This window comes from Saccopteryx leptura, chromosome 6 (assembly GCF_036850995.1).
Source record: "Saccopteryx leptura isolate mSacLep1 chromosome 6, mSacLep1_pri_phased_curated, whole genome shotgun sequence".
Taxonomy (NCBI): Eukaryota; Metazoa; Chordata; class Mammalia; order Chiroptera; family Emballonuridae; genus Saccopteryx; species Saccopteryx leptura.
In genome coordinates this window covers 48,272,357-48,294,514 of record NC_089508.1, presented here as the reverse complement: position 1 = coordinate 48,294,514, position 22,158 = coordinate 48,272,357, and positions in this window count along the sequence as shown.

The following is a 22,158-nucleotide window of genomic DNA, read 5'->3' as shown; positions in this document are numbered from 1 at the left end:
CATTTGCTTAAACTCTGAGGCCAGAGTTATATGCTTGCTTATGGTCACTGCTACAATATAAATGGACCATTTATGCTTCTGCTATATAGAAAGACTCTTATTTGGGTTATGTGGTATCAAAATATCTGATTTTTTTTTTTGGTAGGTTCTTTTGGGATGTTATTGTGACTCTATTCCAGTACATTTTATTGTAATTGTTTTCCTTAGCTATGAATAAGAAAAGGTGTTTATTACATATTTAGAGAAACTCATGTTGGAGAAAGTGGCTATATAGGGAGATGTTATAATAAAAAATCACTCCGGGTCTATGGCTTTACTATGAAGCACAGATTAAATGCTTGTTCAGTTACTCCTTTTTTGTGTGTCTGGGACATTAAGTTTTCTAGATTCTTCATCTGATAAGCATTTAATTGTGATTTTTGAGATAGAAGTTAGCTTTGAAGTTGGAGGTGGAAAGGTCATGCGGTTTCCTTCTGATAGGCTTTGGCTCTGCTTCTGCTGAGCTGGTGAAAATGGCTATGTCCTCGCCTGTGTGGCTCTGTCTTCCTTCTCCGAGTAGTTTCTTTGTCTCCTCTTCTGTGCTCTTCCGTTCTTATTCTCTTTTCCCTTGCTTTGTGTCCTTCCATCTACTGTCTTTTTGGTTTTTTCCTCTTCCTCTCTACTTCTCCTAGGGTTGGGATGCTCCTCTAGTCTATTTCCTCAATTTTTTTCCAGCTAATTTCAGTCCTAGTAACATCAGGAAAAACTCACAGCCTAGCTCCAGGTGTTTTTATCTGTATTACATTCTCTTTATTCGGAATAGTGGTTGGGGTTATTCTGTGACCTTAGAAAAACAAATAAATGAGATCTTTTTGAGGGGGCTCCTCTTCATATTTAGGGTTGCCACATTTAGAAGATTAAAAAAATACAGGGTACACAGGTAAATTTCAACTTCACATAAACAGTAAATAATTTTTTGTATGAGCATGTGCTATGTGGTATCTGGGACACACTTGTACTAAAAGTATTTGTTACTTATCTAAAATTTAAATTTAACTGGCCAATCAATATTTTATTTGATGTCTCTAGTCTTAACCCACTTCAAAATCTTCTCTTGCTTTTATTATGTGATTGGCTTACCAGCAATAACTGCAGTTCAATTTCCATTTCCAGCTCTTACATCCAAGGAGATATCAGCATAATCTCATCATATGTGGTGAAAATGCAATTGTCACAGCAAGAAGTACTTCATTTGAGAAAGTCTCCCCTTGACTTTTTTTTTTTTTGAAATTAAATTTTTCTGGGATTATGTGAATAATAAAATGATGGATGCAATTATTACGGTGCGAAATTGTGGGATGGAAATTGAAAAGCTATTATTAAAGGCAATTCTCATCCATCATATGTTGCCTTTGTGATTACCGGTGTGTGATATTGAATATTTCACTATATATTCAAGAAGTTCTGTAGAGTGTTCCAATAAAGAGAATTTAACACGTCTCATATACTGACACACAACAATAATAATTTTATATTTTCTACTTTTTATTTTTACACCTATCACTTATTGGGCTTAATTTTAGAAACATAATAGTTGATGATATTGAAGTTCTCAAATTCCGCTTAGCCAATCACCCCTTCCTCTTGCCCTTTTCCTCTCATGGGTGAGTCTAGAGAGAGCTATACACTAAAGAAAAGAACCAACAAATAATAAAACAAGATAATACACTCTCAGGCCCTGGCCGGTTGGCTCAGCGGTAGAGCGTCGGCCTAGTGTGCGGAGGACCCGGGTTCGATTCCCGGCCAGGGCACACAGGAGAAGCACCCATTTGCTTCTCCACCCCTCCGCCGCGCTTTCCTCTCTGTCTCTCTCTTCCCTTCCCGCAGCCAAGGCTCCATTGGAGCAAAGATGGCCCGGGCGCTGGGGATGGCTCTGTGGCCTCTGCCTCAGGCGCTAGAGTGGCTCTGGTCGCAACATGGCGACACCCAGGATGGGCAGAGTATCGCCCCCTTGTGGGCAGAGCGTAGCCCCTGGTGGGCGTGCCGGGTGGATCCCGGTCGGGTGCATGCGGGAGTCTGTCTGACTGTCTCTCCCCGTTTCCAGCTTCAGAAAAATGGAAAAAAAAAAAAAAAGATAATACACTCTCTTATCTGGGCCAATGTCAAGCTCTGGTAAAGATGATTTGAACCATGTGGTTCAGCCTCAAGGACTGTGTGAGGCTTCTATGTCCCTCTGAGTGGTATTAAAGTCTGGGTAAGGTGAGGAAGATATCCATGCAGGAGGGCAGAACTTGTATGAGGTATAGGGCATTAGCAGAATGAGGAGGGTATCTATTTGGTCAGGTATCAGGAGAGTGTTCAAAAAGGGTAAGGGTCAACAATGGCAATATGAGATAGGCTACATACATATAAGGAAAGTACAAATTCCCTAGAAGTAAATGTATTAAGGATAGTGGGAACCAGCTTTCTCACTCTTGTAGCAGGAAGTTACAAATATAAAAGGGGAAAAAGTAGGATAGATACCCGTATGTTGGCCTGGAACTGGAAATATTGGTGTGAACTCATGGGTGTGTGTATGTGTGCATGAAAATGTGTGTATATATGTATCCTTGCTCAGCCCACAGAGAGGATATGGGAAATAAAAATGTTCTATGGAAGAGGCATGTGAATGGCTTTATTAGAATGGAAACAAAGTATAATTTCTTCATACTGCACATTAATGCCCACCAGAAAGCATCCACTGCAGAAGAAGCACTAAATAACCAAGTAGGCAGGATGGCATAGCCAGTAGATGTCAACCAGCCTCTGTCACTGGCCACCCAGGGCTTACAATGGGCTCAAGAACAGAGTAGACATAGAAGCAGAAATGGAGAGAATGTTTCCCAATAGACGATCAAGTCATCCTTGTTGCTGAATGACTTGATCCTTCCAGGAAAAGAAACCAACCAACTCCCTGGTATAGTACCAACCCTTGAGGAGATCCACCAATTAATTACCTGATGGCAGGGCAATTACATCAATGCCTTCCACCTTGCAAAGGTCAATGATTCATACTATCCAAAGGCTCACAGATTGTCTGAAATCCTAACATAGGATCCTAAAAACACCACCTTCAACTAAGTGAACCCTTTTGAGAAAGAAGGTATGGCAAAAGATACATTAAAATAATATCCATTGGTCCTACCACATACTTCATCATACAGAAGTCACTTGCTTGATAGAGCTATAAAAAAGGTCACTTAAAGGTACAGTTGACATGCCAGGTTGGAGGTATATTCAGGGGAAATTAAAAAACTCCCCCAGTGTAAATTTAAGATACAGAGGTATTGGCTAAGCCTAAACACTGAAGAAAAAAGAATTGAGTGCAGTTGATCTCAAAAGCCAAATATTAACTAGCAATGGCAGTGTTATGGTTTAAAGTATTATAAAAAAACCCAGACTGACCTGTGGTGGCGCAGTGGATAAAGTGTCGACCTGGAAATGCTGAGGTTGCCAGTTCGAAACCCTGGGCTTGCCTGGTCAAGGCACATATGGGAGTTGATGCTTCCATCTCCTCCCCACCTTCTCTCTCTGTCTCTCTCTCCTCTCTCTCCCTCTCTATCTCTATCTCTCTCTCTCCCTTTAAAAAAAAACACAAAAAAACCAAAAAAAAACCCAGAGATATATTGAAGCAAGTAATGACTGAATAGCCATGAGTAAGGCTTGCATTATCTTCTGAATTGGTCAGACTCTTAATGAAGTAGTTTATTATATTTGATGAAAGGTAGTATGGAGAAGTTCAAGAACATGTGGAGTACAGCAACAAATAGATTAAAGCGTACACAGTATGAAACTTACTTAAGAAGTTTGTCTTGGGAGGTTGAAAGAGAGTAGATTTCTGCCCCTACCTGCAAATCTTAAAAGTTCATATAGAGGCCCTAACTGGGGTTAGTTACATACACAGGAGAACTCACTGGGTTGAGTCACGTACCCACTCCAGAGAGTCTCAGTGCCATACTTCTATTCAAGGCAGTATCCTTGGAACATCTTAGAGCAGGGAAGGCAAGCAAGTGCACCTTCCAAAACACAGGGGAGGGAATGAGGAGTCTCTGATTGCCCAGGTCCAGCTCATGGTCAAAATGGTGGTCATGTCTTTCTGATGACCTGCCCAATAGTAAGTACAGAAATTGAGAGTAAAACCTTAGAAGTTTTAATAGCAATTTGATTTGGCTGCTATCCAGTATTATTTTCGAGTAACTCATTTTAATCGTTTTTTTCAACAAAATTATTGGTCTGTGACAGTGAGGAAATTTTTAAAAAACTCATCCTTTACCACAGATACTTTGAGAAACATTAGTTTATAAACTTCCTGCTGAATTACAGGTTATGCTCTAAGGTATCTTGATTAAACAAGATGGTGAATGAATCTATGAATTTAAAAACATATCAAATGTCTGGATTTGAGGAAAGAGTTAACTAGAAATTACCAAAGCTGATTATATAGGAACATAGCATATTATAATTAGGATAATTTTAAACATCAGATCCGATCTTTGCACAAACTGAATATGTTTCTCCCAGTGTAAAGCTTCTAAGTACAGGGAAGATCAAGATGTGACTATAGGCCCTGGCCAGTGGCTCAATGGATAGAGCATTGGCCCAGCCCAGCATATGGACATCCAAGGTTTGATTCCTCGTCAGGGCATACAGGAGAAGCGACCACCTGCTTCTCCCCCTGCCCCTCTCCTTGTTTTCTCCCTCTTCCCCTCCCACAGCCAGTGGCTTATTTTGTTCAAGCATGGCCCCCTTTGGAGCACATTAGCCTCAGATGCTAAAAATAGCTTCATACTCCAGCATCAGCCCCAGATGGAGTTGCTGGGTGAATTCTGGGTCGGGCACATGTGGGAGTCTGCCTCACTATCTCCCCTCCTCTCACCTTAAAAAAAAGTGACTATTTAGATGGCTAGTTTCATTATTTACTTACCTGAAGGCAATAGATTAGAACCAGATACTATCCTGGGAATAGTGCTCACCTTGAATTCTTTTCTAGGGCAGACTATGGGTAATTGGAAGGACTCCAAAAATATAATTAGCAATATATGGATGACTATGTGCAGAAAAGTGTAGGAGGAATTCAATCCCAGAGCAGTGATAACTGAGATGACTAAAGTAGTATATAATGGAAGACATTTCTGACTGAAATTATTAAGAAATGAATGAAAGTGTCAATCTCTTAGTGATGAAGATTTCTTCCTACCTTAGTTTTAGTTCCGATTCTCCCTTGGTTATTCTGTTGTTTGAAATCCTAAAGCAGTTTGGCATTTCCTTTTCAAAAATGCCACCAGTCATGATTCAAGTAGCAACTTAGCTCCACAATGTTAACTTTAGGTTAGAACACAGAGTAGAAGGAATGAATATTTATATCACAGGAGGTTTTAAATCTGCGACTTTTATAATTTCTACTATTGATATTACATGGCATAATTATCTTCACTTCATTATTCATCCATTCACTTCATACTTTATGGTGGAATAGGAAATAATCTTTTGGCAAATGAATGAACTAGATAAAAAGAAAATAGATTGGAATAAATTTAAGTCTGAGGAATGCAAGATATTCTTGCCTATGGAAAATAGGGGATTTTTTTTTTCCTTTTTGAATCTATTATGTTTGGAAAACTATCTGATAAATCCATTGTTCCTTTCATTCATTCCAACAGTCAACTGTGGGCTAAAAAATGTATGTATATCAGGATCTAAGTGCTTAGAATGTCTCTTATGAATGCAGGCATGTTTAATTGCTTTTGAAAAAGAGAGATCAGAGATATTTCTTCCATTATTATAGACAGTATATATCTGATAACTTATTACCCAGTGTTCTGCCTGTTGTCAATTGCTACATAAAACAGACTGGTATTTTTAAAATTTTTTTACTTTTATTAATTTTTAGAGAAGAGAGAGAATGAGAGAGAGAGAGAGAAGGGGGAGGGAGGAGCAGGAAGCATCAACTCCCATATGTGCCTTGACCAGGCAAGCCCAGGGTTTTGAACCGGCGACTTCAGCATTTCAGGTTGATGCTTTATCCACTGCGCCACCACAGGCCAGGCCAGACTGGTATTTTTAACAAAAGTTATATTTAAAAAATATGTATTAGATAGCTATCTTATGACCTTGTTCAACATCCAGTTCCACTGTGTAATCAACCTTGCCTCTATGAAATTCTTTGTAGTCTAGCTTATATTTTTCCAGTAATTATTGTAGCTTCTCTTTCTGTAGCTTCTTTTGAGAAATTCCTTGATAAAAGATGTATGGGACCCATATTTGCAACTATTTGAAAATTTTCTGATTGAACTTAAAACTTGCTGGACTTTTCTTACCCAACCATATATCAGAGGAGGCAAAGCAGAACCCTGCTGACTGAAGCAGAGAAAACAGAAGGAAATAAAGATGGCAGAGGTGGCTGTGTTTCTTGGGACTTTAGTTCCCAAGGAAAGCTTTCTACTAAGATTTTCTATCCATAAGCCAATACTCCCTTGTGACTAATAGCTTCTGACTACTTTTCTTGTATTATTTCCAGAGAGAACATTGCTCTTACAATAAATATCATGCTATACCAGAAGAAAGACCCAGTAAAAATGGCAAGTGGATGAATGTAGAACTTACCAGCTCACACCTTAATTATCCCTGGTGAGGTGAAGTGTGGGTGAGCTTAACAAAGCCTTTCAAAACTAAATTTCAAATGGCTTATAGATCTTTGCAGACTTTGTAATCACATATCCAGTGTAGGTATTATTTTCACTGATAAAATGCAACATAATCTACTGAACATAAAATGCAGGTTTCTTTCTTCCCATTAACTATGTTAAAGCTCTTTCATGTATATAAGCTTAATGAAGTATCCTAATTTAGTGGCATTAAATGGCACAATAAACTATTAAAAATTTCCTTCTCCCTGCAAAGACATTGAATTCTAAGCTATACCAATACCATTGATAATTGTCATCAATTAATTGTTGTTTGAGGCTGTATAAATATTATGTGGATATCCCCTCATATATTTCAAGAAAAAAAATACAGAAGTTCAAACAGTAATGTAATAGAAAGGTTGATTTTTGGTTTCTGTGACCAAGGACTCTGGAATTCCTGATTTTGATATGCAAAATCTTATTTAATTTTTATTTGGTTTCATTCTCTTTTTGTTTAATTTATTTTTGTTTTTGAAAATTAAACCTTTAGGCCCCGACTGGTTAGCTCAGTTGGTTAGGAGCTTCGTCCTGAAATGACAAGGTTGCGGGTTCGATCTTCCGTCAGGGCACATACAGAAAGCAACCAAAAAATGCACAACTGAGTGGAACAATAAATGCTTCCCTTCCCATTCCTCTCCTTATCCCTTCTTCTCTCTGTCTTTTAAAAAAAATTAATAAAAATTAAGCCCTGGTTAGATAGCTCGGTTGGTTGGAGCATCATCCCAGAGCACAGAGGTTGCTGGTTCGATTCCTGGTCAGGGCACACACAGGAGCTCAGTGTTCCTGTCTCTCTCTCTCTCTCCTTGTCTCTCTTGGGAAAAAAATATTAAACTTTTAAATAAGCCCACATTTTTCCCTACACACTTAGATTGAAAGGGGTAGGTAAATATCTTCTATTGTATCTCATTAAAGGATAATTACCGAACTTATATTTCTCTTGATTAATTTAATTGCTGTCACTGTTGTTATTTTTTAGCACTTAAGCATAGAGATAAGTTATTGCATATTACTTTTTTACTTATATTTATAATAAGTAATAAACAATTATTACTTAATTTATAAAATTTCCAGTATATATAATATTATTAGTTATTATATAATATATAATAATTATTACTTATTATATTTATAAAAATACCATTTGTACATAGATGGGACATAAAAATGAGACTCAGAGACATGGACAAGAATGTGATGGTAACAGGGAGTGGGGTGGAGGGGTGGGGAGGGGGCAAGGAAGGAGAGGGAGGAAGTGGGAGGAGAGTAGAGGCACAAAGAAAATCAGATAGAAGGTGAAGGAGGACGATTTGACTTTGAGTGAGGGGTATGCAGCATAATCAAAGGTCAAAATAATCTGGAGATGTTTTCTTGGAACATATGTACCCTGATTTATCAATGTCACTGCATTAAAATTAATAAAAATAAGATAAAAATACCATTTGTATTAGGAACTTTTGAACACTTTAATAAAAATGCATTTATGAAAATTTATTAAAAATGCATTTAAAATATAGAACAAATTTCAATTATTTATTAAAATTTAAGCACAAAAAAGTGTCAATGAAAAACTAAGTTTAATCTGTAGAAATATCTTTTGTCATTTAAGAAAAATTAATGATTCACTCTGTTCATGTATTTATCACATTTGAAGTCTAGGACTTTTTTCCATAATGAGAAAGAAATACTCACTGTTTTTGGCTAAACAATTTTGCATCTTTTTAAAAATCAGAAATGTTGAGCTCTCAAGCATGACAAGCACTTGACGTGGGGAAATGTAGAGACCTCTTAAAGCTGTGGTAGGAGCAACGTGCACCTCTGCATAGCATGAGTGCTCCAGGAATCTGGCAGAGAGCACATAGCAGAAAGCTGGCAGGCCCAGAGCCACCAGCGGCTCTGGTCCCACCTTTCTCCTCTAGAGGGAGCCATTACAAAAGCAGGGCAACAGTAGGGAGCAATTCTGTACAGCAGTGGTCTCCCACCTTTTTTGGGCCACGGACCAGTTTAATGTCAAAATATTTTCACAGACCGGCCTTTAGGGTGGGACGGATAAATGTATCACGTGACCAAGACAAGCGTCAAGAATGAGTCTTAGACAGATGTAACAGAGGGAATCTGGTCATTTTTAAAAAATAAAACATCGTTCAGACTTAAATATAAATAAAATGAAAATAATGTAAGTTATTTATTCTTTCTCTGCAGACCGGTACCAAATGGCACACGGACCGGTACCAGTCCGCGGCCCGGGGGTTGGGGACCACTGTTGTACAGGCAAAGAGTTGCCTGTTCTCCATCCCCTGCTGCTGCCAGCTCCTTCTTTGCTGCTTTTAATATCATGTTAACCAACGCTGCCCCAGTGGCCACATGGGCTGGTGGTGGTAGGGGAGAAGGCCATGACAAGAGAAGGTGAGGAAAGTGAAGGATCAAATGTCCACTCTGCCCAGGGAATGAGTCACTGGGGCCCAAATCAGAAAGCAGGGATGAGCTCTGCATTCCCTGCGTTCAACACCTGATGCGCTATCTTGTGTTATCCCAGAAGTTAGTGCTAGTAAGTAGCACCTGCTTGATTTTATAATGCAGCTTCCAGATGAATAAAAATTACCATCACCTTAAACATCAATTCAGATAACTCAATATGTCTAAACTTGAAGGTCCTTGGTGGCTAAGAGACCTTCTTTTAGTGGGTAATCTCTCTTTGAGATTTTATTGTTGTTGTTTTTTTTAAATAAATATTGAACACATCAAAGACAAAATAACTTCAAATTTAGGTCACTGGCAGCTACAGCTTCTATATGTTGGGAAATAAGAGCAGAGACTTATTTAGTTATGGTCATTTGAATACAATGAGCCTGAGATGAGTATGGACCTTAACTGACCTTACCTATTCATCTTACCCTCGTGTTTCCATTTATATCTGTCTGGTTCCTGAATTTTAATAGTCATCGTTCACCGCTGTTTCATTGATTGTCTCCCATTTGTTTTCCAGAAGGCATATTTTCTTTAAAAGCACCTCATAAATCACTTTTTACCCATTCCCCGATTTGAGCAGGATGTGTTCTTTTCTAACGATAGATGTTGAGGCACAATTTGTTCTCAACCCAAATGATATAAAATTGGCTGTGAGCCTCTGCTCAAATTTCTATTTTCATTTCTCCCCCCCTGCTTTTGGAAAAGATGTCTCCTTTGAATACAGCTCAGGTTTCCGTTCTCCTTAATAAGATACTTGCAACATCATAAACTTAAAATTTTTAGAAGCGTTTTTATTCCATTTTCATAATCCTTGAATTTCATCAGGGTGAACCAGAATTTCTGTAGACTCACATTACCTAACAAAGGAGCAACTAACAAATCCTTAAAATATTACTTTACTTCTTACGAATGATAATCACCTTGAATGTTGATGGTCATCACAGGCTGATGCTACAGGGGCAGCCCAGTGTTTTTCTGGTAGATTGTATCACTTCATGAAGAGGAGCAGGTCTTTAGTTTGGGAGTTTGGGCTTTAACTCACACAAGAGATTGCTAATATGCCAACAACATTCATTCTGTAAAGTTATTTATTTCATTTATATATGAAAATTCCAATCATTAAAAAAGTATCAATAAAAAACTAAGTTTAATCTGTATAAATATCTTTCATCATTTAAGAAAATAGTGCCTTTGTGTAAGTAGCACCTCCCCTCTGGCCCGGCTGCAAGAACTCCCCTTTCTCCCTATCCAGGATCAGGGTGGGCTCTACCCCTGAATAGTAAGCTGCTTGATCCAAGCTGCCTGTCTCCTTCTCCTTTTTTCCTCTTCTCTTTCTATCCCAACTGCTGCTCCCTCAAAGGCCAAACCAATTGTGTCCTGAGGCCCAGGCCCAGACTGACCTCACTGGGGCCCTCCCCGTATTTGAATAGACTTCTCTACTTGCCAGAACTCCAGGAGTCTCATCCCAGTGCCTGTGCTCTTTGCTGGAGGGAGAAAGAAAGCCCCACACTATGACTTGAGTTTTGAGATAAATGTTCACAAGCCAAAAATAGTACCAATGATGCTTCTGGTTTTCTAGAACTATTAGTAGCTTATTACAGTTCACCAGTATAATTCCTATAAGGACTAGAGAGATCCGACAAAGAAAAATACAGAAAACTGTGTTCTGTTTTAGTATGACTTTCTTTATGGAGAGGAGATTTTCTAATTTCACTGAGTATTACCAAGAACTGTCAATGTATTACAGATCTAGTTGTGCCTAAGCTCAGTTTATATTTTCTATGTCCAAATGCTATTTTCCCTTTGGAAAAGGAAATTATTATCCAGTTATAAAATTTCCCCCAGTAGTTGTAGAATGTTTCTTTCAGTTTCTGTCAACTGTATTTCAAGATTATTTCAAGATGGAGAGTGGTACTAGTAAATTACCAGCCTGTCTGATGTAAGAGTAGTAGACAGATCACTCAGATAATACATAACATACTTCAAAAAGCTATATAATGGCTGCAAATGGTTCTACACCTACACCCCTCGAAAACATGAATAAGAACTTCTGTGATACAGAAATGTCATTCAAAGGAAGTCAAGACAATGTAATGCCCTTGGGATATTTATTACATTCATGAAATAGAATATTGAATCCTGGTAATACCATTCAAAATTCTGGGTTAGAATGTAAAAATCTTTTGCTAAAGAGATAATGTGATCTTTGGAAGACATGCTCTTGGGCAGAATATTGTTTGATTGCATTATATTTTATAGAAAGGATGTTTTACATTTTGAAAGATTAATATCAGTTGGTCTGAAGGTTGTGAGTTATTGTTAAGCTGAAAGATTATGGTACTATCATTGGATCTTCATCATATAAAAGAAAAAGTAACAGGTTTTATAACTTTACTCAGTAATTAGAATGCTTAATACTTATACTTCCAAATCTCATATTAGGCCACACCACATAGAGCAAGCAAGTTACAGACCTATCTTTTAATTTTAGCTTCATACCACACTGGGCACTATTTTTTACAACTATGGTGTTAACATATTTCATGTGACATATTAATCAGTGACACCCTTATGTGTCAGGCGGCCAGCTGTACCCAGCAGGTTCCCTTAGCCTAGCAGATGGCCCACCATTCAAACACATTGCAACATCTGTTCTTCAGGGGACTCCTAACCCAGGCCTTTTCCTAGACTCAAAGAAATTTTTTTCAACCATATGTGTAAGTCGTTCTGCTATCTTTTGTTACACAAAAAGACAGTGCATATTTCAGATCTCTATTGGGGGGGTTGGGGAGTCAGAGATGGGAGGGAATGTCCTTGAGCCCCCAGTAGAGAGAGCGTGTTATGGTCTGTAAACAAATGAAACCACAGGGCCAGCCCCCTATAGGTATCCTCCGCTGGCTGCACCATCTGTTTTGCAGCTGGGACAATACCAGGGACTGCATTAGACAACTAACTTACCCCTGTGGTAGGCCACCTTTAACTTAAAAAGCAGCCCAATGACCCTGTATTAATGCCAATCCATAGCCTATTTAAGATGATTTGGGCAGTTAGATGGGTACTAGATGTATTGAGGCGATCACTTTGGAAGTTATGTAAATGTTTAATCATTATGTTGTACACTTGAAATTAATATAATATTGTATGTCAACTATAATTGAAAAATCAAAAAGTTTTTTTTTTAAACGTGATTTGGGCAGCAAAATCTTGAGATAAAAAACTTAATTGATTTTTAAAACACTTTTAAGGGACTTTTCATTAAAAAAGATCTTACCTGAGAAGTTTAACTTTTATTCTAGAGTTATCTGAACATGTAAGTTTACACATTTGAATAAGTTAGCCCTAGTGGCATACAAGAGCCAGTTACAGATCCTGTACTATTTTGATCATAAAGAACATTAGGAATATCACTGTGGTTTTGTGGCAAAAGTAATGTATAGATAATGCTCTTTAGATTTTGGAATCTATAAGTGACTCTGCTTACTAAAAGTAATTTTAGATAGCTATATCATAGCAAATCAGTATTTTTATGTGCTCAGCTGCAACTCAGAATTCAGGTGTTACTGTTAGTGTAAATTAGGGCAAAATGGTAACCTATAATTTAAAATAGAACGCAGCTAAGGCTGGTAAAACTCAATCTCAAAGTTCTTCATTAAACAGCAAATTAATGAAAACTGAATTAGGACATGAGGCATAGGGATTTCTAATTGTAAAATGAACCAAAGCAGGTCATTAAATTGATAAACAGGATGAATATCTGATTCTCAAAACCAGAGCCAGTTTGACAATCATCACTACATAGGAACTCTCTTGACCAGGCATATACAGTAGAGGAAGAAGGGTGAAGTCAAAGAGCTTCCAAAATTGGGGACACATGAAAATCTTTTTTTTTTTTAAATTCAGTGAGAAGAAGGGAGGCAGAGAGACAGACTCCTGCATGCACCCGGACCACATTCATCCTGCAAGCCCACTGGGGGTGATGCTCTGCCTATCTGGAGCTGTTGCTCCATTGCTTAGCAACCGAGTCATTTAGCGCCTGAGGTGGAGGCCATGGATCCATTCTCAGTGCCCAGGGCCAACTCTCTCCAACTGAGCTATAGCTGCAGGAGGGGAAGAGAGAGAGAGATAGAAAAAGAGAGAGAGAAGTGAGAGGGGGAGGGGTGGAGAAGCAGATGGGCACTTCTCCTGTGTGCCCTGACCGGAAATCGAACCCAGGATATCCACATTCCGAGGTGGTGCTCTACCACTGAGGCAACTGGCCAGGGCCCAATGAAAATCTTAGTAAATTATTGTATTTTCATAGGCCCTCACAGATTAGTCTCCTGCTGTTTACAGAGTTTGAGGTCATTTACTCAAATATACTCCAAAGAACATTTTCTAAAGCCTTTCTAGTGAATCTTGGTGATGGTCTGAGGAGGATAACACTGTTAAAAGGCAGCAGATTCTAATTACAGCTTTAAGTTTCCAGACTAAATGGGTCCTAAGAAAGCCAGGGTGAGCAGAAGGAAAACTTCAAGTGTGCATCCTGCATAGTTTCTACAGGTCTGTCCCTGCCTGTCCTCAGGGATCTACAGAGCAGTGATTATTTGAGGACCCTGGCAGGTGGCAGGGTCATAGCTTGGTGCAAGGGACCAGTGCTAAATTGGATATACATAGTCTCTGATCTTAGCCAAGGAGTGGGGTGGGGGGAACACGAGGCTTAAAGTCAAGTCTGTAGAGCTTTAAAGGAAAGAAATGGGAATAAGAATGATTTCCAGTTATTGTCATATCTTCCCAAAGGGAAGAAGAAAAGAAGTAGAACTGAATAAGAAATGGAGGAAAGAATGCAGATGCAAAAAAAAGAAAGAAAGAAAGAAAGAAGCACAACTTGAAATAATAATGGTTAACACATTTTAAGAACTTACAGTGCCAAATATACTATTTTGTTTTTATTTATATATGCACATATTTAACATACTTATATTTTAATATGTAATATATATTTAATAACATATTTTTAGGATAACAAATCCTAAAAACACTATAAACAAAGATTTACTGGCTAGTGATAAATGTTTAATATCCAGTTATTAAAAAAAAAAAAAGAAAGTCAGATTTGTAGTAATTGCCAATTTCCACGTGTAAATACTCCTCCTCCCCACTATGGCCCATTTCAACTACCAACATCACTGAACGTGGTAGCCGGGCAGAAATTTGCAGCAGTCCACCATTATATACTATTTGTATCATGCATTTACAGTGAATATAAATAACCTCAAAACCATAAATAGTAAAATAATTAGGAAGGAATGAGTTTTGAGTATTTATTAGCTTTTATTTAATACAACTTATTTATTAAATTAAATAATTAAATTTTTAATAGGGGCTGAGCTGGGATAGCATACTTAGGCTCCAAAGCTTGTTTGCTTCTCTGATATGGAGGTATAGACTTAAAATTGTCCCCAGTGACTCCAAATTCACCTCAGTTTACATTCTGATTACTGATCGCAACAAAAACCATTTTGCAAATCTTTAATGGAGAGTTTTGAAAAAAGGTGGGTGAGCCTGACCTGTGGTGGCGCAGTGGATAAAGCATCGACCTGGAAATGCTGAGGTCGCTGGTTCGAAACCCTGGGCTTGCCTGGTCAAGGCACATATGGGAGTTGATGCTTCCAGCTCCTCCCTACTTTCTCTCCTCTGTCTCTCTCCTCTCTAAAATAAATAAATAAATAAAAAAAAGGTGGGTGATTCTCCAGCTTGAATGCTTAGAGGCTGGATAGAGGGAGACACCAAGATGGACTGCTGCTTCTCCCTCTGCACCCCAGCAGAATGCTGCATCTAAACTCAAGCTAATGTGTGGAACCTTGTTGAATACTGCTTGAGGTGAACAACAATGGGAACTTACGTTTTCTTTTACATGAAAGTAAGCATAAGGTGTCATTTCTGGCTAAAATGAATGATTATTGAATCATAACAGTTATTTGGGCTAAATCCATGTTTTTCCCAGAATCCTTACAGAACTTGCTGAGTAGGCCATAATTTAAAATGAGAAAGCCACAGTATTTATTTAGGGGGACAATATATCATTCAAGTAAAGTGTTATGAGAGTTAAATAAACATTGTAGGTCATAAATATTATTAACACTAAACTCAAAATAGCAAACTACTTTCTGTTATGACTTTTAGTGATTCTCATTTTATTTATATATTTTGAAATAATACTTTTTTAAAATTTAAAGCAGAATAATACATATCCTATAGACTATTAGATAATCAAGAATAGAATATTAACATTAAGCTTGATATTACATATACAATTTTTCATTAGATAATATTGTATATTTTAGTGATCTGTAATTAACAAAAGGCGACATACCATTCATTGCTTTTTTTAAAATTTTATTTATTCATTTTAGAGAGGAGAGAGAAAGGGAGAGAGAGAGACAGAGAGGGAGAAAGAGAGGAGAGAGAAACAGAGAGAGAAGGTGGGGAGGAGCTGGAAGCATCAACTCCCATATGTGCCTTGACCAGGCAAGCCCAGGGTTTCGAACCGCATTAATTGCTTTTTTGCTATAACATCTGCTTTATTTATGAAACTGAAGCAAGTAAAAAAAAAAATCCATATTCATTTTTTTTTACAAAAATGTAAATCACTTCAAAAGTATTTGAAGTGAACAAATGTATAAAAACACTTATTGCTTAGAGGCTAATTCACTTGGGTTATGAATTTATGAAGATTGTGCTTCCTGTGGTTTCTATGGCAACAACAGTAAAATAAGCTAATAGAGAAGGTTTCTCTTAATCTCTATAAAAGGAGTTAAGGCCCTGTTATGATATATTCAAATTTAAACCATCAAATCAAATTTACATTCAGTCACCTTCAAAGATTAAAAAGGTGATCGCCCTGGCCGGTTGGCTCAGTGGTAGAGCGTCGGCCTGGCGTGCAGGAGTCCCAGGTTCGATTCCTGGCCAGGGCACACAGGAGAAGTGCCCATCTGCTTCTCCACCCTCCCCCTCTCCTTCCTTTCTGTCTCTCTCTTCCCCTCCCGCAGCCAAGGCTCCATTGGAGCAAAGATGGCCCGCGCGCTGGGGATGGCTCCGTGGCCTCTGCCTCAGGTGCTAGAATGGTTCTGGTTGCAACAGAGCAATGCCCCGGATGGGCAGAGCATCGCCCCCTGGTGGGCGTGCCAGGTGAATCCCGGTCAGGCTCATGCGTGAGTCTGTCTGACTGCCTTCCCGTTTCCAACTTAAAAAAAAAAAGAAAAAAAAAAAAAAGGTGATCAATACACTTGAATGTAATTGTCAATAACCAAAACCACCCAATTAACAAATTCTGTACTAGGCCAAAGTGTCTGTTATATAGCATGAGGATAAAAACAAAAATTTAAATATCACTAAATTATTTGTTAGTACATTTTCTTAATGAACCTCATTATTTCTCTTGTTCAGGTTTTTATTTTTTATTCTACTAATGATTACTGGTCACATTTTCAAGAGTTCTCTGGCTGTCGGAGGTGGAGTCCAGGTCATGCTAAACACAATGGAAGTGGATTCAGTAGAGAAGCGCTGTAAAGATAGCGGTAGAGCTCTTACTCTGGCATTTGAGCAGAGGCCTCAGCCAAGTCTGGTAAATCTGAGCCCTCTTTTGGCCACTGCATGTCCATTTTCCCTCTTTCATGCCCATCCACAGCTGCTGTCTGCTCTAAAGCCTCCCAGAGCCATGTAACAGATAAGATTGCTCAGTAACAGAATTTACTATAGTCTATTTACTCTACAGCAGCAATTTTCAACCTTTTCCATCTCATGGCACACATAAACTAATTACTAAAATCCTGTGACACACCAAAAAATATGGTTTTTGCCAATCTGGTGGGAAAAAAGAAATAATTTTGATTCATTCACATCAGATAGCTATTGCTGTGTTGGCTGTTGTCATTTTTTTATTTTATTTTATTTGGCAATCTAAGGGAAAAGAGGTCAGTACCTCTGACTAAATAGTCAGGTACAGCATGTTTTAATAACTCTTGTGGCACACTGGTTGAGAATTGCTGCTCTAGTTTCAACGAGTAGGTGTGGTAGCAGGGCAGGGGTGAAGTTTGAAAATCCTGCAGTCCCAAATTTAAATTGTTTCTACATAAAGAAGACATGAAAAAGTCGCTGAAAGTAACTTCTTTCACTGGGCTAGTACTATGGGCTAGGCAAGGACTGCTACAGGTTCAATAAAACCTTTTCCTCTACCTCCTGGTCACATAAACAACATTTCCCAGCCTCCTTTGTACATGACTGAGTTATGACCAATGGAACAAGGGCGGAATGATGCTGACCATTTTCAGGCCTATCACACCAACTTCCGATGTGATCTTCCATATCTCCTAGTTCCTATTGGTCAGCTGGATGCAGAGGATCCAGCAGAGCAGTCTGATGTCTCAGCAGATGGTGGAGACAAGTTTCCTGAATGACCCCATTGAAGGCTATTCTCCAACCCACATCATCCTCTAATGACTTTACATGAGAGTAAAATATAAACTTGTATTAAGCCATTGACACTTTTGAGATTTGACTGTCATAGCAGCTAGCCTTACTTACTCTATCTAGTACAATAGGGAAGGGGAAGCAGTTTTATACAGTATGAAATCCTTTTCCCTTGCTGCCTTGGCCAATGCTGCCCCCTTTTTGTTAAAACCACACTACAGTTTACAATGGAATAAAGGCTCTTGCTGCTTATTAGGTAAGTAAAAAATAGTTATTTTTAGCAGGAAAACAGATGGCATTATCGAGGTTCAGAGAAGTGGAGAAAGGTACAGACTAATATATAAAATGTTTGACTTTTAGTAATTTTATTGCATAATAATACATATACAAATTATACAAAACATAAAAATGCAGACAATAATCTCTTCCTAAACAGTGAGTGGCTAGAAAAGAATATTATCAAATGACTAAAGGAAATAAGTAGGCTAAAGTAATATTATACGGGGTATTTACAATCTAAATGTACAGTATTTTAAATTGTAAAATTGAAAGAGATATCTATTGACATAAGAAGCCTATTGATGATCTCCATTGCTAAAAAAATTGTTATAGGTAAACATAACTTCTTAATAAAAAAGGAGTCAGTAAACCATTTATGAAAAATTAAGGAATCAATAAAGTAACAGTAAATACATATCTTTATTTCTTTAGCTTAAGGAAATAATATTAAAAATTACTTGTCAGTAAAATTTACAATCAGTGTATAACATCTCTTTCTCCCTATTTATTAATAAATTGGATTCTTGAAAGTTGTACATATTTATTTTTAGAAAAGTTCTTAATTATATACATTCACATTTTATTGGCATATTTAAAATGTTCAGCCATACTAGACATTTAAGTTTGACTGAAGTAATGTTTGAATACTTGAAAGGAAACCAAATAAAAAGGTATTATTTTTGAATTTTCATTTTGCCTATTATGATTGAAGGTCTTTACAATGAAAAATAAAAAACACTAAAATGTAGTTTAAATAATAATTCAAATAAATATCACATTTAACATCCAATAAATTGCCAACTTCCAATAAACTATCAATGGCCATTCTAACCTGTTCACTTCTCTCCGTTACCTAGTTCAAAGAATGGTTCTAAAGGTGAAAAAAGTTGATGTCTTTGAAAGTACCTTCTAAACTATAAAGCATTATATGAATGTAGTGTAAGATATCATCATTCAATCTAGATGATTTGAGGATAAGTTCCTAATGTAACAGGTCATAGCATGTGAGATTTAAGCTTCTTTCTTCAATCATCAGTCTCGGTGTCATATCCAGGAATATGAAGATTCGGAGACACTCGTTTATTTAAATAACATCTGTGTAGGTATGGGAGATCACCTTCACTCTCTCAACTATTTTTTTTCCAAAGAGGAAAAACAGAAAGAAAACACAAGGATAAAGACACTAAGTAAAACCTTATCAGTTAGGAGGAGGCCCAGCCTTGTGAGCTTTCCTATGAGTCATGTAGTCCTATGAAACTTCTACAGAATCACTGCTCCCTTTCAGATTGATAAAAGTCACATATGGCCAAAGAGCTTAACATTATCCAATATTGTCTCCACAGTCTCTCACTTTTCCCATTATATCTGAAAGGTATGTAGTTACTGAATGTTATTTAGGAAATAAAGAATAATGTCTCTTGGCCCTGGCCGGTTGGCTCAGCGGTAGAGTGTCGGCCTGGCGTGCGGGGGACCCGGGTTCGATTCCCGGCCAGGGCACATAGGAGAAGCGCCCATTTGCTTCTCCACTCTCTCCTCCCTTCCTCTCTGTCTCTCTCTTCCCCTCCCGCAGCCGAGGCTCCATTGGAGCAAAGATGGCCCGGGCGCTGGGGATGGCTCCTTGGCCTCGCCCCAGGCGCTAGAGTAGCTCTGGTCGCAGCAGAGCGACGCCCCAGAGGGGCAGAGCATCGCCCCCTGGTGGGCAGAGCTTGGCCCCTGGTGGGCGTGCCGGGTGGATCTCGGTCGGGCGCATGCGGGAGTCTGTCTGACTGTCTCTCCGTTTCCAGCTTCAGAAAAATACAAAAAAAAAGAAAAAAAAGAATAATGTCTCTCTTTTTTTTTTTTTTTTTTTATATAATTTTATTTTTTTAATGGGGTGACATCAATAAATCAGGATACATATATTCAAAGATAACAAGTCCAGGTTATCTTGTCGTTCAATTATGTTGCATACCCACCACCCAAAGTCAGATTGTCCTCTGTCACCTTCTATCTTGTTTTCTTTGTGCCCCTCCCCACCCCCTATCCCTCTCCCATTCCCCCCTCCCCCCCATAACCACCACACTCTTATAAATGTCTCTTAGTTTCACTATTATGTCCCACCTACGTATGGAATAATACAGTTCCTGTTTTTTTCTGATTTACTTATTTCGCTTCGTATCATGTTATCAAGATCCCACCATTTTGCTGTAAATGTTCCGATGTCATCATTTCTTATGGCTGAGTAGTATCCCATAGTGTATATGTGCCACATCTTCTTTATCCAGTCATCTATTGATGGGCTTTTTGGTTGTTTCCATGTCCTGGCCACTGTGAACAATGCTGCAATAAACATGGGGCTGCATGTGTCTTTACGTATCAATGTTTCTGAGTTTTTGGGATATATACCCAGTAGAGGGATTGCTGGGTCTCTTTGCTATACTTGTATGCCTTCTGTCATGTTCAGGCTTTAGAGTATGGTGTAGTTTTCTGAAGATGAGCACATTAATTTTTGTAATGACTGTCATTTTTTTTTTCTTTTCTTTTTTTTCTGAAGCTGGAAACGGGGAGAGACAGTCAGACGACTCCCGCATGCGCCCGACCGGGATCCACCCGGCATGCCCACCAGGGGCGACGCTCTGCCCACTAGGGGGCGATGCTCTGCCCCTCCGGGGTGTCGCTCTGCCGCGACCAGAGCCACTCTAGCACCTGGGGCAGAGGCCAAGGAGCCATCCCCAGCGCCCGGGCCATCTTTGCTCCAATGGAGCCTCGGCTGCAAGAGGGGAGGAGAGAGACAGAGAGGAAGGGGGGGGGGGGGAGGAGAAGCAGATGGGTGCTTCTCCTGTGTGCCCTGGCCGGGAATTGAACCTGGGACCTCTGCACACCAGGCCGACGCTCTACCACTGAGCCAACTGGCCAGGGCCGACTGTCATTTAATTTTACTTTATTTTCTACACATCTACATTGTGACGATTATAATATGGTTATTGTCAATACTTGGAAGGGACTTCAAGTTTTGGAATAAAGAAAGATCTACAAAACACTATGGGAAAAATGGGCTTTCCTTAATAAATTGCCTTTTCCTGGCATACAGGCATAATAGAAGGGAGGTTTTGAGGGAACGGATTAAGTATGATTATTAGTAATTGGGTTCAAAAGGCCACTCAATGGGAAAAGAGATAAGAGGTTGTGCCTACACACATTTAAAGTCCTTCACAAACTCTTTATTTCAAAAAGTCTTTAAGGATTAAGCTCAGATATTAACACAACATCTAAAATATGAAAAAATATATCTGAAGTCAATACATGTCTAAAACTAATTATATCATAGAGTGGTTAATCCTACCAAAAAATTTAAATATTCTCTCAGTTTTGAGAGTCTTAGAATGACGTTCTTAATCCCTCAGACTCTGAAATCCGACAGTCGTGCTTTGAATTTAGCCCCTGCTACTTACCAATGTCTTATACACATTGTTTCTTCTTTTCAAAACTCAACTTTCTCTTCTGCAAAAAAGGAGACTGACAGTGTTTGTTTCCTCTGACTACTGTGAAGATTCAACAGCATAAGGTGTGGACACCTCTTAGTCTGGTGTCAGATACACAGTCATCATTCAGTAAATGTGGTTTTTATATTAGTGCTGTTGAGGCCGTTACTACCATACAGCTAACAGGCCAAAATTGCTGCTTGCAGGACTGTGGAATACTAGTGCAATATGTTAACCTATGAAGTATATAGTGTTATCCTTTTTATGTTTTCCAAAACCTGTTTCACACTGAAATTAAAAAAAAAATGTTTTCAAATTGTAATCAAAAGAAGCATCCTCTGCCACCTAGTGGCTCCTTATGACCAATCAAGAAAAACAGAGACATCCTCTCCCCCATACTAATAGTAATAATAATCGACCATATTTATTTTAAGCAAAGGAACCATGCTGTGTATTTACAAAAGAAGCAATATATTGTAGAAAAAAATGCTTACATTTAAAATATTAAAATATTTTTTCTCCATATTATTATATTGGTCAAATTACATCTGGGGATTTTAATTGTTAATAGCATCTCTGCATGTCAGGTAGTGATAAGTGCTATAAAAAAGTATAAAGGGCCTGACGTGTGGTTGTACAATGGATGGGGTGTCAGTCTGGAATGCTGAGGTCGCCATATTAAGAATCTGGGCTTGCCCGGTCAGGGCACATGCAAGAAGCAACTACTATGAGTTGATGCTTCCTGCTTCCCTCTGATTCTATATCATTTATGATTACTACTATGCCTTTGGCCATATGTG